Raw genomic sequence first — 15,730 nt, forward strand, 5'->3', positions numbered from 1 at the left:
AGGCGGGTGGGCCTGGGGGTTTGGTTCTACTAGACCATTTTCTACTCCCAGATGATTCTCCATTCTAGCCATCACTTCCATCATCTGCTGCATCTCCATCTTGTCTCAGTAGAATACACGATGCACAATAATTCAATTTGTGGCGTGTTTAAGTTCATCCCACTTCTGACACCAATGTAACGTGTTTACGTTACTGAATAGGCCATAGAGATCGTTAACTGGTTTATTTAACAATCTACAAGTATCGGCTACAGTTAATTATAACAATGTTACGGGTTTCCACAGTTTACAAACCCTACAACAAAATCTCTTAACACCGTCTTCAAGAGACTTCAAGTATTAATAACGTGGGAGCTATACAAGTCTCCCTGAAATACACACTCCAATTATAACTGTACTACAGCACTCACTATGTCTTGAAAGCACACAATAAGTCTTCCGCTCGCTGACTTCTTAGTTATCGCACACTCGCAGGCTGCTGCCTTGAGAACTGTTGATAACACACTCGGCGACTGTCACAGTACAGTAACTTGCATGAAATTCAGTCTTGGTGGCATTCAGAACCTATGACACTGCATACATGTATCAGCATGAGAAACTGCTTCATGTAACATGTCTGTCACTTAACTCTGACGCAAGTTGATATACAAATTCTCACATGTATGGATTTGCAGCCACTTGTATTTGGAACATGGGCAGGACTTGTGAACAGAGCACGGGTGATTTGTGCTTGCAGACATGCAGAATATATGTGAGTTTAAGAATGAACATCTTTAGTTCTTGGGTTCACATGATGCTGATGGTGATGAGAATGCTGAATTATTTCCACTATTTTCATAATACATAATCACTTAAAGGAACAACAAGAACAATAACAGGAACAAGAAATGTTGCCAGATATGCATTATTGATACCATCATGCCCTCCTGTATTATATATAAATGAAAGTTAAGGGATGGACTAGTAGTTACATATTTCAACCACTTTCAGATATCCATTACAACAAGCACTTTCAGGAATGCTATAAATTCTCAAACATCAGGACTCCACTGTATAGACAATTATAGTCTCCAGCATAAGTCTGTACTGCTGTCCTGGGTTCAATGCCAGCCACTGCTAATACCTCAAACAACAAACAATATCCAACATAAGTGCAAAGTAAAATCTAGGTTATACATGCTCTGAAATACCACGCTTGTTTTGTTTTATTACTCTCCAACTGTGACATTTAACATAAGAGAAAAACAGCCAGTTTTAGACCTACCATGATAAGGGAAAAAGCAAGAAGTAGGTAAGAATGGGCATGTGTTATAGCGGAGGCCAGGGTACTTTCAGGGCTACAGAAGCAAGGAATTATGGGGTTCTTTAAATATGCATATAAACCAGAAACTTTCTGCTAGGATCTATACGACTCTTCAAATATAAACTTCACAGCAAACTGCAACAACCAATTACAAAGGATTGATGCATACTGTCACACAAGCTATATTTCTGTAAGATACAGTCAGTTCCACAACATGTGGAAATTACACAAAAATCATTAATAATGCGAGCAGAGTCCAATCTATAACAACAATCTATATTAAATTTTACTACAATTACAGCTTCACCATTGAGTAATTTTTACATGATGATAGTCATGTGATACGTTGTGGAACTGACTGTACTGTATAGACAATATACGCAGTTTCCGTGATGTCATACAGATATACAATTTTTACACAAACATGACACAAAATTTATGAAACTGTGAAAACAAACCTGGAGATTTTTCATTTGCAATGATCTTGGTTACCAATTCTTCCTCAACAGCACCATTTCCTGTTGGTGCAGCTTCAGGCTCTGGCTTCATTGCCACAGCAGTGACTGTATTATTTTTACCCAATTTCTCTTCATCTTTTTCAGAACCAGCTCCATCCATTGTTTCATAATCCAAAGCATTGTAGTCTACTGGACCTTTCTCACCACCTTCTCCAACATCTTCGTCCTCTGCCTCGCCCTCTTCTTCCTCCTCCTGAACAAGTTGTTCTGAAGTCTCTACATCAGCATCTTCTGGCCTGCAATGATATTCTTACATGGCAGCTGAAAGACTGGAATGCTGGAGCCAATGCTAGGTAACGGCCAATAAACACATCTTGGCAATGGACATGCAAGCAACAACAGAGGAACTGTTGGAATTGGAGTTTTCTATGCAGTTTGTGCTTAGGTGATACAGCAAGATGCAGAGGGAAAAGTGAGTTTGTCAAGAAAGTGCGTTGCTGTCATGGGTTAGGTGCCGGAGAGTCGCCAGCCAGTAATGACATGAGCATGGAAGCAGAGGACAGTGGTGGGATCTGTTACCAGGCAACTACAGGAAAGACTTAGCGTGTGCTGTAGTGACATGTAAAGTGAAGAAATCAGTGAAGCTGTTAAGAGTCACTTGTAGTTATGAGTTATGATAGTTATATCCAATTACCAATTACCAAACCCTGTGTCTTGTCACTATCCTGTGACAATATGATATGAGCAGTTCATATTACAACTTGGATACAGCAGTATAAACTGCTGGGCAATATTACACAAAACACTGTGAAGTGGCCAATCAAAGCAGCTGCATGGTCCAAGGCATAAAATATGTTCGTGTGCTCAAATACTGGGATCATGGGTTCAAATCCAACTCGAGGAATGGATATGTCTGCATTTATTCTGTGTATGTGTTGTCCTGTGTAGGTAGCAACCCTGCGACAGGCTGATCACCCATCCAAGGAATCCTACCAACTGTCTGCAAGATCCAAATTTCAGAATTAATTAATTCTGAATGGGCATAGGCCAAAGGGCCTTATCCATGAAGGCAGAAGACACTGTGGAGTAATTTGCTTGACGTCTCATTTCATACCAAATCAACGATTACTATGGGCACTATGGGCTCTCACGGCAGTGACTATGAAGATCACCGTGTAATTCAAATTAAATCGGCCTCCCTGTACAGGATCACTAATGTAAATATCTAGCAGACTAGACATCCATGAAGACAGTAATTTTTAACCATCACAAATTTGGCTCACTCAGTACAGAGTCTTGCATTGAAGAACGAACCTTGAGATAATCACAGATTATAACTGGGTAGCTCAGTCAGTGCAGGGAACAGGTTACAGGATGGATGACTGGGGAATCTGGATTCAATTCCTGATAGGTGTAAAAAATCTCTTTTCTCTACAGGGTCCAAATTAACTTTGGGGCCTACTCGGCCTCCCAGCCAATGGCTACTGGAGGCTCTTTCAGCGTGGGTAAGACAGCTGGAGAGTGAAGCTCTCCACTTCCATCTGCTTGCAAGGTTAAGAATATATGATACCATACTTCCTCTCGCCCATACATCATGGACAAAGTGGTGCTGGGGCAGGTTTTCTCCAAGTACTTCGGTTTCCCCTGCCAATCTTCATTCCAGCAACGGCTCCACAATCACCCTCACCTATCATCTGGGGCTGGTACAATAGGCCAGAAGTGGCTGCAGTACAAGGGACTTAGTCCCATCCCACTAGCATTAATAAATAAATTAATAAATACATACATCACTCAGGACATGAAAAAAGAACCCATATTTAAAATGGGGTCTGACAAAATGATACTGAGACATGTATATGAAAAACCTTTCACAGTCAGATTTCCTGACAGGAGTGAATGGGAAGATGGGTTTCGGCCCAATAGAAAAGGGGGACTGATGTGGTATACAGACGGTTCCAAGATACATAAGGGCACTGGAGCTGGTTTGTACTGCTATGGCACAAGGCGGAAACTTAGTTTCAGCCTTGAGCAGTACACGACAGTATTCCAGGCAGAAGTATATGCCATGTATTATGGAGAATCTAGATAGGAACTATAGAAATAGGAACATCTACATTCTATCCGATAGCCAAGCTGCACTTAAAGCGCTTGACAAACACCAGATCAACTCAAAATTGGTGTGGGATTGCCACCAAACCCTCATGGAACTGGCCAAACATAACAGGGTACAACTGATATGGGTGCTGGGGCATGAGGGTATTGCTGGAAACAAAACAGTAGATCAGTTGGCCAGGACTGGAGCTGAACATCCAGTCACAGGACCTGACCCAGCCTGTGGCATCTCTATAGGAGTTGCCAGAAAGGCAATCAGGGATTGAACAAATATGAATCACAAGAAATACTGGGGATCCTTGTCTGGACTCAGGCAAGCAAAGGGACTCATATGAGGACCGTCTACTAAAAGAGCAAAGGAACTGTTGAAGTTAAACAGGAACCAGCTACGATGGGTGGTAGGACTACTTACAGGACACCTCTTCAAATTGGAACTAAGTCAGTGTTCTGCAACCAGTGTGCCGTCACAAGGTGAAAGGTGCGACGAGAACTTTTACCTATTGTAAGAAATTAATTATCGAATTTTATTCGTTTTATTTTATCCCAGTTACCATGTTTCATATGCTTGTATTTTATTGTCAGCCACTGCACTGATTAAATTAGATGATGCTTGTTTATTCTTTATTACATGCTGTGATTTTTTATATACAGTAATGTTGTATTCTAAGAAATGAAACGTAAATTATTTACTCACAGTTGTTGTTATATCATAGTTTTCATTATTGATTTATTTTTATTTTTCTCACATCTACTAACTTCTTTGATATGCTTGCCACTGTGTACATGCTTTTCCCTAAAACTGCAGGGATTAGCATGGGTTTTCCTGTCTTTTATAACGCTGTTTTGGTATCTGCCCCTGTTTGTTAGAAGTTAGAGCTTCTTCAACTTTATGACTTTCTTCCTGTAACGATGCACCCACTGATTGTTGGACTTCATTTAAAACCATAAATATTTCAAAAATAAGTCGGTATAGTATCACTTCTTCCATTTTAAGAGTAGAGATCCCGCGTTTTACAATTGTTTCAGTTCTATCACAGCTGTGCTCTGAAGTAGTTCGCAAATTTGGTTGCTAGTTAGAGAATTGCAGATGGGTCATTTGAGATGTCCCTGACTGTATGGCCACTTCCTGACGGCAATAAAGTGGTGATGGACACAATTAAAGAACATTTAGAAATGCTGCAGCAGAAATTCAATAAGTATTTTGGAGAGAGTGTACAAGATTTCGACTGGGTTCGTGATCCATTTGTTGTGAATTCAGAACATCTTCTGATTAATATACAAGAGGAACTCGCAGATTTAAAAGCAGACAGAACATTGAAACTAAAACTTCTCGAAGTGCCTTTGGATACGTTTTGGTCAGCAATAAGGAATGGATAACCGGCTATCTCCAAGATGGCAGTTAATGTGTTATTGCCATTTTCAACTACATATTTGTGTGAACTGGGCTACTCGACATTAACTGAAATTAAGACATCAAATCCATCGATGAAGAAATGAGACTTACATTGTCAGCGATTACGCGGGCACAAGTATCATACTGAAGGTATGAGTAGAATTGCTGTATTTACTTTAATAGTAATAGAAGTGTATTTTCTACACTCTACAGTGAATTAAAAGTTCATTAATTGTTAATAAATGCACAAGTCAATTTCTGTTTAATGATAATAAAATAACAACATAATAATATTATAGTAATAAGTTTATCACGTTACGTATGTATATTAATTATCTGATATCTTGCGTTTTTGAGGGGAATAACATTTTGGTGTGCCGTGTTGAGTCATGGATACTTCATGGTGTGCCGCGAGTAGAAAAAGGTTGGGAACACTGGACTAAGTAACGCTCCAACTTGTGAGAGTTGCCAAGAAGAAAACAAAACAGCCACACACATCCTGTGTGAATGTGAGGCCTTAGCTTATTTAAGATTATGTCACTTGGGTCAATATTTTATGGAACCAAGCGACTAATTTGACGTCCCCATGTACAGAATCCTTAGCTTCATTCAAAGCGCAGGATTGCTGAGGGGATAAACAAAAAGTGAAGCACAACTGATCACTGTGGTCGCTGTGCAAGTGCCAAGAGGGCCCACCCTTTGTACATTCATTCATTCATGTGCAGATGGATACTTACCAGAAGTAATGTCAATGTATCATGGACATGAATTTGTTGAAGACAAATTATGTATTTTTCACTGCAAATAAAAGATTCCTGGGAATGCAACTACAGTTTAGGTCAGATGATATCTGCACAACAAACAACTTTCCCTGCCTAACAGACATACTGCCCCCTTCATTATCATCTTACCTGCTTGATTTCTCTTTCTTTTGCTTCTTCCTTTTCTTTCTTCTTCCTCTTCTTTGAATCAGAAGCAGAGTCAGTGTGAATCTTCAGAGGAGCTGCTACTGCTAACTGGTTTCTTCTTCACTTTCTTGTCTAAAACAAAAATCCAGTCTCAAACATGAACATCACCGTCTCCTGGTGTGTGATGTCATGTATTTATTTTACCAGGGCCTCTGCTTTATGCACTCAAAACCAAATGATGAAATCTAACACAGTAAACCCTTGTTAATCCAGTTGCAGTTAATCTGGATCAAAATACAAAACATGCTGTTCACAGCCGAGCACGTGCCTTAAGAGACACATGGCATTTAGGAAGGCAGATGATTCACTTGTATGTTCAGAAAAAAAATGACAGTTTCTTCAAGCCTGCATTATTACAAGGAGATTCTAAAGGGTTCTGATGATGGAGTATAACACACAGAATTACTGGGTTTTTGGACATTTCCATCATCTGGTATTCTAGAAAACAGAAAACAAGAAGTTTGAGAAACTGGATGTGTTTCCGTCCTCAAGTGTGGTGGAGGGGAAGACACCTACTCAGTTTTGTCCCTTAGAAAGCGATAACTCAACTGAGTAGGTTTCTTCCCCCCCCCAAAAAAAAACTGCATATGCCTGTATTCCCCTTGCTGGTACCCATGGAACATGGTAACGAACATTCAGATTCAAATGTGGGAAATTTCTTCACTAGCTGAACAATTATCAGCTACACAAGGATTCTTCAGCATTGACTTAGAGGCATGAATAAGGATACATATATACAGAAGGAATTCTGTATGGCACTGAACTGTATCACCCCACGTCAAATGAACACTATCACTCCTTATATCTTACATAAAATGCACCAAAATTAATCAAGTTTATTCAGAAGAGANAAGCTGATGACACTGAGACTCTGCCGGCAGATCCACCCAATTGAAAAACTGCAGCCAGCACACATGGACAAACATGTACACAGCACCATTATAGTTTTGTAGTATAGAGAGATTCGCTGTTTACTTAATTATGCTGTCAGTCTCTCAGATTATACAGCATGGAATGGTACGAGAATTTATAAAATGATGTAAAAAAGAAAGTGGAAGGACATGGCTGTTGCCTAATTTGAGGCCCTAACATGACATTTTCCCAGACTGGCTGAGAAACAAGAAAAGCTCAGTCACGACAGCTGGTGTCCCACAGGAATTCAAATGAGTCACATTTCAAATACAATTCAGAAGAAATACTGCTGGAGACAACCTACTTGGTGATGTCACAGAGTCTGACTGGCAAGTAACAACATTCTGGAGAAACTTGCTGCTCCATCTCACACTGATACTTACCAGAATGCACAACATAACACCCAGTCACTTCAGTGAAATCCCCAAATCTCAGGGTCTCCAACTGTAATTCTCCTGAACAATATTTCACTACATACTGGCTAGGCAAGTTTTAATGTTCTTGACAAAGATGCATAATTATTTTTAATTCATGAGACATTATTTATTGCAGGATTTGAGGTCCTCACAGCAGTGGCTACAAAGAGTACTATCTTCTATAGTATCACGCTTTGTAGTCCACTGAAAGTCAACCGACGTCTTGGAGGAACATACTGCCGCCATCTTCAGGGTTGAATAATGGTAGCACTGTGAAAGCAGGTGGCAGGCAACTTGGCTGGTTTCATGATCGGCTTATTCAACCCTGAAGATGGAGGCAATATGTTCTTCTGAAATGTCAGTTGACTTTCAATGGACTACAAGTCATTATACCCCTTCACATTATGAGGCTTTATGCTAATGTTGCAACATTTTGGAAATGACTGTTTGTGTCTTCATGCAAATGTCCTAATGTGAGCTGTCCACTGGGATAAACTAGTTTCCATCACCAACCTTGATGATAGCCAAGGTCCAAGGTAGCGAACTGTAGCCACTTCGTTAGGAATCTCCTTCCACTCAACTACAGCCACCTTTTCTCCTGGATTATGCCTCTGTCACTTCCTGGCATGCCGTCCTCTCTTTTCTACCATCAATCTTCTCTTGATGTTCCATTTCAGGCTGCAGTCTCATCTGGTTGGTGTCTGACTTGTCGTGAATAGCTGGCAGCCTTGCTGCCACTTCTTTGAGGTCAGCTTTCCACTTGACCATCTTCATCTCATTGCAGACTTTTCTTTCAGTCTCTGTTCTCTCCATCATTTCATTAAAAGCTTTCATGTCTGCCTATGCCAGGTTGGCATCTCACTTGGCAAACAGCTTTCTGTACTTGGCTTCTCTTTCCTCTAGCAGGCAGACCCACAATGGTTCCATCTTAGCGTAAGTGGCGACTGCCTCTTATAGTTCTCCTCTATTTACGACAGCCAGGATTTCCCTTATTTGATTTGTTCCACAGTGTCAATATAACTACATGATGCAATCTCAAATCCAATATTTTGATCACTATGATCCAGTTACTTCTACACCAGTTGCCATGTATTTATGGTTGTAACCACAACAATCTGAACTGCCAACTTCTTATATCAAAATGTCACTATCACTGTCAGTTGTAAAATATTCCAACATGCCAGAGCTAACTTAGAGCTCAGACCAGTCACTGTCTACTTAAAAATACGCAGGTCGTACGGCAAGTCATGAGCAACTTTTTTTTTTTGCATGCATCCTGGGAACAGCAGACGAAAGAGAGTATGGTGGCAGTACAGGAGATGACTGAAAGCTTGGGCTATAGAAAAGTTTGTGCTCGTTGGGTCCTGCGGTTATTAACCAAAGACCACAAAGGTCAGCGAAAAGACATCACCTCAGAACTGCTGCAGAGATATCGACACGAAGGCGATGATTTTTTGCTCTGTATTGTGACAGGTGATGAAAGCTGGTTTCACAATTTCGAGCCTGAAACGAAACGGCAGAGTATGGAATGGCATCATTTGCATTCACCATCAAAAAAGAAGGCAAAGACAGTGCCATCAGCAGTGAAGGTGATGGGCACAGTCTTCTGGGATGCAGAGGGGTTTATTCTGGCTGAATTCCTGGAACCTGGGCAAACCATCAATGCTGCTTGTTATGTCCAGACACTGCACAAGCTCCGTCGTGCATTGCGTGATAAATGTCCGGGACAAAACATCATCATCCTGCATGACAATGCTCACCCCCACGCTGCTCGCGTCACATTGGAAGCAACTGCAAAGATAGGGTGGGAAGTTCTTCCACACCCCTCCTATAGCCCTGATCTGGCACCCTCTGACTACCATCTTTTTGGATTTGTGAAACATCAGCTGCGTGAACATTTTAAGACTTGGGAAGCAATTCAGAAAGTAGTGCATCAGTGTCTTCGGATGGCTGGAATGGAATTTTACAGAAGGGGGAATTTTCAAACCCCAGAATGCTGGGAGAAATGTATACAAAGAAGTAGCGATTATGTGGAAAAATAAAGAAATGTCTGTAGATTGAGGTGGTGTATTTGGCTTGTCAATAATAAAGCATGTTACTTTACAAAAAATTGTTGCTCATAACTTTCAGTACGACCCTTGTATAAAATAACTAACTATATATACTATAAACTCTGAAAAGTATAACAAAAATATGATAAATAATATATAACTTTATTATAAAAGCAAACTACAACCACCAAACTATGATATATTCACAGTAAAACAACTAAAACTGCAGACCAAGAAAGCACTTGACCAACTAAACTTGTGAGCTCAACATATTCAGTTAAAAAAAATAATTTTTTATGAAAAGAGATGCTACCTGGGTGCAAAATTGTGCAACAGACTTTGGAGAATTAGATACTGTCTTGTGCTGCCACCTTTGAGCCATTTATGTAACTAAAGGAGCATGATTTAGATGGAGCCAATAGATCCGCCATCTGAATGTCCCGGCTGCTATCTGATGCGCCGATAGATTGGCACGCTGAGTGTATAAAGGTTAAATATGTGGACCCACATAAGGTCATTACACCACATATATATATATATATATATATATATATGGTGTAAGGGCCTTACCTTATATATATATATATAAAATTTATGTGGCATCTGTATGTCTATTCATCACTTTATTCAGTAAGTCTCTGTGATGATGAATTTAGTGCTTCATCTTACCTCACTGTGCTGGGACTCTCTGCTGAATATTCCATTTCAGCTGATCTGTTTTGCATGAAGCTGGACAGGACCTTCACTGAGGCACACTTACACTCACATATTCTCCCGATGTATAAAATATACATCAGTCACACCATTCTAATGAACACCTGGTTACCTTTGACCTTCATTCTCAGCACCAGTTTTCCACATTTGATCACCTTGGCATCCTGCAATGGCCGACACATCCAATCGACAGGCAGGCCCTCGATGTGTAACACCACCTCCTGCCCTGACAGCACATGCCAGAATACCACGTGCACTCTGCAACAGGAAGTGCAAAGACTAATTTAATATGCTTTCTAAATGAACTTCTTCATAAAAATATGAATGTGAAGTGCAACAAGGTTTCTATACTTAAAAAAGTTAGTCTATGATAATGATATGTAGTATATGTATTTCACAGGACATCAAATTCATGCGCTAACTGTAATGTGATTTTCTTTGGTGTTTTAAAGAACATACAAATGATAAGACAGTTCAATTAACAGTCAAGGCAACATATTAAAATATCAACCACAGTTATGTAACATCATATTTCAGTATCCTGTTGCACTGATTGACGATATAATTTGTATGTGCAGCCTTAAAGGTGCAACTTTTGTTGTGTTCATTAACCAAGTTACTGAACAATGAGCTAGAAAATCCATAGAGTGCAACAATTGTGTAAAATTATCTACATGATCATGGCCTTATAAGACTGAAGCATGCCAAAGTACACAGTTTTTTAACTTTGCTGACTAATGCAATGCTTGTTGCAAGGCACGTATAAATCCTGCCGATGAATCAGCATGTCTGATGGCCAAAAACATTTAGAATGAAGGGAAGTAATTAATCTCTGGGCCACTTGATGTCATTATGTTTCACGGCGAGCAGTGAAGTTCATGACTGGGGATTTGTTTATGATTTGTCAGCAAAAGGCAGTAGTTATCAGCTCCATTAGCCATTTGTTCTCAGTTAGTTAGTGAGCAGTGCAGTATGTCATGGTGTGGTATACTTTAGAGCAACATGTATTTCTATGTATTTCTCGTATATGGCACCTATGTGAAATATGAATCTGCTAGAAAATCAGTGAAAATTTTGACGTAAACTTTGTGATGAAAAGAGTTCCCAGCAGACAAACAATTCAGAATTTGGTGAATAAACTTAGAATAATTGAACTCTTAATAGACAAGAAACAATAACATAGATGCCTTGTTCTTACTGAGGAGAAGTTAGATGACACAGGGGCCAGACTTGAACATACACAGAAAATCATTGAAATGTTTACCTCAAGAAACTGGAGTGCCAAGGTCTAGTGCAAGAACTGCAACACAACTGCAGATGTTTAGATCCTATAAAACTGCCCTGCAGCCTGCAGCAGGGTTCATTTTTTCAGTTGGTTTCTAGTCTGTCACTGAAGGTGAGATTGATCCGCAACTGATGTTCTTTTCTAGTGAAGCGTGGTTTCACTTGCAGGGACAAATAAATATGTAAAGGTAAGAACTTCCCTTCATTCTGAAGGTTAATGGCAGTCAGGCATGCTGATTCACTGGAAAAATTTGTATGGGTCTCATAGCAAGGGGTGCATCAGCTGCCATGAAGTGAAGAGCAGTGGAACCAGTCAACGAATGTTACTTTATACATAAAAAACTATATGACTTCACTTACCCGTCCAGGTGGGGCGCTGGCTGTGTTGTACTACAAGAACAAAACATGATTAGAGCGAGCGTGCCGGCGCGACCTGGTTGGCAAGTGGCACCATACCTCAAGCTGAACCACAACTATGCAAAGAAAAAACACTGTTAAGTCGGCATCCACTGCATTGGGTATGGTGACAATCCAAAGTTCGGATAACCCTGGCCAGGCAGGGCTTCATGCTATTACAGTAAACCCTTGTTAATCTGGTTACAGTTAATCCGGATGTTGGATAACCTGACTGAAATATGTAAAATGCTGATCACAGTTGAGTACATATTTTAAAAAGACAAGGCATTTAGGAAGGCAGATGAGTCACTTGTATGTTTAGACAAAACCTGACAGTTCCTTCAAACTTGCATTATTAAGTTCAAAACAAGTACAATTTCTGACTCTTCTACTGATGAAGAAATGTACTGTCTTTTTACAGTTTTTACTTATATTTTTTACCTTTTTCATCAGTACTAGTTATATCATTAAATTTTCCATTTATTTATGTTCTAAGTTTTTTTTTGTCTTTTATGGCTACCTCTTGCTTCATTAATCCAGATGACCTCTCCCTCCGATTACTCTGGTTTAGTGTGGGTTTACCAATTATGCAAATTAATTTATATTATGGGGCACAGTAAGTAGAAATATACACAAATGAGAATGAAATTTTGATTACTCTATAATTAATAAAATAATTAAGGAAACTGGCAGTTTTTTACCTCTCCAATTTCATAATGAAGTATGTCCATTGATGTATATGTTTACACACAAACAATACTAAGTCACCTTACACACAAAGGAACTGGTACTGCATCCATGTGCAAAGTCTTAACACACACTACTTTGCTTCAATCTGTTTCATAAAAGCATACATGTATGCATTATATTACATGCCAACTGCATTATTAAAGATTGTGAAACACTATACAGTGAAACCTTCGTTTAATGTGCCCCAATTTAAGGTTTTCCTTCATTTAAAGTTTAATTTCAATGACCCCAAATCAACAATTGAGTCACACTTCCAACATTTTAAGATTTTCCTCAGTTTGGTGTTCAAATCCTCTGTTTCACAAGGAAGTATTAAACGGAGGTTTCACGATACTGACTAAAGAAATTGGCCACAAAATCAATTCTTCTGGAATGTTGTGCTATGTAATCTGGTAAAGTGGAGCAATGAAACACCTCCATCTTCTGAGTATAGTGAAGATGGACGAGAGCTCATCCCTGTAACAGGCCGTGAAGGCCCACAGGGTTGTGAGACGTTGAGGGCCCCACATTATCTAAACAACTGGCTCAAAGATGGAGGTAAGGTTGTCAGCCTTACGCGCTGGCCGGGCTTTACTCCCCAGGAAAATTATTTAATTAATTCCTGGTACTCATTTCTGTTAGAGGCTGAGTTGACGTCAGGGCCATAATGCGGCTGGAAGGATTAGGTCAACTGATAAAAATCCAATGACCTCATCGGGACTTGAACCGGCGACCTTCCGGCTTGTAGCATTATATTTTCTCAATAAAAAAATCTAAGATTTTAGGATAATACAAAGTAGAGATGCTATCCACATGAGGATACTTAAGGCACTCCCACAACAGCTTATGGAATAATTATGACTACAATGTCACCAATAGAGTTGAAAATATACAATCCCTATATACGTGAACAGATTTCAAAAATGTAAAAAGGAAACAATATGACAATAATCAATGCACCTTCTGATGCACTGCCTCAAAGCTGTTATACAGCAGCTTGTTGTGCGACTTGGCAAGAGCATTTACCTTTCTTTTTGAGGTATAGCTCAACAAATCCTTAACTTCAGCACTAAATGGGGACAAGGGGTCAGCTCCCAGTACCAACTGCTCCTGCTGGCAATGAAATCCCAGCTGTCCAACTCATGGTCTAGTCAGTATACTAAGCTTCATGGGTCCATGAAATCTGTGGAGCCATTTCAGAATTAGTCATCAGATAATGAAGAGAATGGGAAATACTTAAATGAATTACATCCTTTGTATATACACACAGCATTTCCAGTGGTCTCTATTGAATCAGAACAGAAGTGGAGCATGAGGCTGTAAATCTACCTGCTCAATACAATGACAATCCCTATGGTGTTAATTCAGCTCCTGTGCAGATGAGGACAGCGCTGCTGATGTTTAGGAGGTGCACAATGCCTCCACCTTCAGGGTCAAAGTGTGTACGGTGGTCAGCTTCCGCTTCTTTTCACAACATAAACCCTGAAGATGGAGACGGCATATATCTCAGAAACACGCTCCACATCCACAGGGCGTAAATACCAAGGAGATAATTTAATGCTGACATCTACTGTGAAAGCCTGAAACCAGCAACTTTGGTGATGACATTCAAGTAACTTGAGCCGTGACATAGTTGAGAACTAGCTCCAAGTTCAATTCAGTACCAATACCATAGTTGGGACAACCAATCAGTCACGTAATTATATTCAATTGTTATAGACATTGAGGAAAATGTTTGGTACAGACATTACACAAATTCTCAAGGGCCCTGGCAATGATGCTCTATATATTTAGCATTACTAGCTTTTTAGATTTTGTTTCTTGTCCACTATTCCAGGACAGAACATGTTTCAGAAGCTGGATCTATTCCAGCACTCAGGTGCAGTGTAACCTACTCAAATGTACCCATTAGAAAGAGCCAGTACCACTGGTCCAGTGGGCCCATCAGACATTGGACATCACCTGTGAATGTTCCTCCGTAGATTGACTCTCCACCGGTGCCATTCCCAACAGAGAAATCACCTCCTTGTATCATGAAATCACGTACTACGCGATGAAAGATTATTCCCTTGTAATGCAGTGGTTTACCAGTAGTTTTCCCGATGCCCTTCTCACCAGTACACAGGGCACGAAAATTCTCGCACGTTATTGGGCACAAATCTGAGAATAACTCAAATATAACGCGTCCCACGGGCAAGCCACCCACTTCTATGTCAAAGAAACACCGTGGTCGGTGCGGCGGTTTTGTTACTGTCATTGTTCGGGCTGACGTGTAGAAACTGAAAAGAAAATGTAAATCCTGCACTTCGGTTAACCTGAACGTCTCATGATAAGTATTCTTAAAATAAAATTGCAATGACTACTTATACGACTGTATATTTACGAGAAAAAGAAACTGTAAAGCTATTACGTTATAATGGCTAACAAATCTGTGTTAACAAGAAATCTACAAAGCTGCGTCAATTACTCATAAATAGGGCCCGGATTTCTATGACATGTCATATTTTTTTCCTGGGGTTTATTCCTATTTTTAAATGTAATTATGCATGTTTCCAGTCATTCTTATTGAAATTATGTCGTTTTTATTGTGCATATAAATGCATATTTTAGAGTTTTATTGGTTTTACAGCATATTTTGGCATAATTTTGAAATAAGGTCATATTTTTGTCATTTTAGAAACAATTCTTTGATACAATGTAAAATTTCGGCTCCATAATGTTTAGTATTACAAAATAAATTTCAGGCTGGACTGTTGCTTCAATGCGGAATAGAGTTCAAGTACATGAATTTCGTATTAAAAACCATATTTTTGACTGGACTGTACTTGCAGTTACAAAGGCGAAAATTTGTGAAATGCAGCATTTATGACCTGGCAAGCCGGCCTTCCCCAGTCGAGGCAGGAGGGAGGCAAGTGTAACGGGTATTCTCCTATTCTACTTCGTCTTACTATAAGGTATATACATCCCATTCTTTCTTGGAGGGCTTAGAAGTAT

The 15,730-nt window shown here is 39.7% G+C and overlaps 2 long non-coding RNA genes across 2 annotated transcripts in view; one reads left to right on the forward strand and one right to left on the reverse strand.

The window, feature by feature from the left end:
• Window positions 1-466: 466 nt before the first annotated feature.
• Window positions 467-10,584, reverse strand: LOC111864079. Its single transcript, XR_004513004.1, has 3 exons — window positions 10,440-10,584; window positions 6,178-6,306; window positions 467-2,057 (listed from the first exon to the last, which is right to left on the reverse strand). It is a non-coding gene; the product is annotated as an uncharacterized LOC111864079 (long non-coding RNA).
• Window positions 2,731-15,730, forward strand: part of LOC117282292 — a 17,701-nt gene continuing 4,701 nt past the window's right edge. The window contains exons 1-2 of the long non-coding RNA XR_004513006.1: window positions 2,731-2,978; window positions 11,980-12,129. This is a non-coding gene — a long non-coding RNA (uncharacterized LOC117282292). The remainder of the gene's footprint in view (window positions 2,979-11,979; window positions 12,130-15,730) is intronic.

Source organism: Cryptotermes secundus, unplaced genomic scaffold, assembly GCF_002891405.2.
Source record: "Cryptotermes secundus unplaced genomic scaffold, Csec_1.0 scaffold3592, whole genome shotgun sequence".
Taxonomy (NCBI): Eukaryota; Metazoa; Arthropoda; class Insecta; order Blattodea; family Kalotermitidae; genus Cryptotermes; species Cryptotermes secundus.